Source organism: Pygoscelis adeliae, unplaced genomic scaffold, assembly GCF_000699105.1.
Source record: "Pygoscelis adeliae isolate BGI_AS28 unplaced genomic scaffold, ASM69910v1 Scaffold27, whole genome shotgun sequence".
Lineage (NCBI taxonomy): Eukaryota > Metazoa > Chordata > Aves > Sphenisciformes > Spheniscidae > Pygoscelis > Pygoscelis adeliae.
The window spans coordinates 8,386,653-8,387,737 of record NW_008825410.1 but is presented as its reverse complement, the minus strand read 5'-3'; the positions used below and the strand labels follow the sequence as shown (position 1 = coordinate 8,387,737).

Below are 1,085 nucleotides of genomic sequence, written 5' to 3'. Positions count from 1 at the left end.
CTGAGGAACAAAGTCTTACAGTGTTGAAGAGCAAGGTATTGTACAAAATATGAGAGCTGGAGTAACACGCTCATGCTCTTACTCCTGCTGCTGAACACTCTCTGGTTTCAGGAGTGAGCTGGGACGTCTTGGTCTTGGGTGGGCAGAGACTAGGAGATAACCAGCATCTGCCTGGAAAGGAGTTAGCACCTGTCCTTGTGAGGTGGGTGTCATGCGCCTGCTCGACTCCAAAGGCTTTCCGCGGGCAGAGGAGCCATCAGGCAGAGCGTCATGGAGCCACAGGGACAACATGAAGCAACTGATATTGTGAGACTTCAGAGAGATTAAACCTGTATCAGCCTGTGAAAGAAAAGGGGGAAACATTTGCTCAGGTTTGGTTGTGGAAACTTTGTACTTGGCGGAGCCGTAGGTATAGATTTACTGTATGGTAATGTGGGAAGCAGATTTTGATGAAATGATAATAGGAACATTAGCTTTTCTTCACTGCTGTGTCACTTAGAAAGGTAAATATAATTTATCTACATACATGCAGAGGGATGCTGCCTGTTTTAAACAGTCTAACTGTTTCCTGCAGTCACTTAAAATTACCTTTTAAATATATTAATAGGGCAATTTTGCAATGATATTTGGAAATTACATTTTGGCTTGCATGTGTAATGGATGAATTAGCAGAAGCCAAGAAAAAGCTGTTTCAACGCTGATTCACGAATTCATTCCCCAGAAGAAGAACGCTGCTGTGAACAACGATTTGGAAATTAGTCTTTCATATTGGCTAGAAGAAGAAAGGACGCCGTTTTCACCGTTTTCTCAGGCTTCTTTTAGCGTTTCGTAAGGCTCATCACTTAGGAGCCGGGCTTTGCACCCAGTTTGGGGACGTGGTGGCCCGCAGGTCGCCGGGACGGAGGCGAGGCGGCGCCGCAGCACATCAGTCGCGCCGCGGCGGGGGCCCCTACCGGGAGTCTCTGTGGCGCAATCGGTTAGCGCGTTCGGCTGTTAACCGAAAGGTTGGTGGTTCGAGCCCACCCAGGGACGGGTTCACCTCTTTCTTCTGCCCGTGGCGGGGGGGTTAGAAGTAGATGATCTTT

The 1,085-nt window shown here is 48.2% G+C and overlaps 1 non-coding gene across 1 annotated transcript; it reads left to right on the top strand.

Annotated features, from left to right (window-relative positions):
• The first annotated feature begins 958 nt into the window (after positions 1-958).
• Positions 959-1,032, top strand: TRNAN-GUU. Its single transcript has one exon. It is a non-coding gene; the product is annotated as a tRNA-Asn (tRNA).
• Positions 1,033-1,085: the final 53 nt, after the last annotated feature.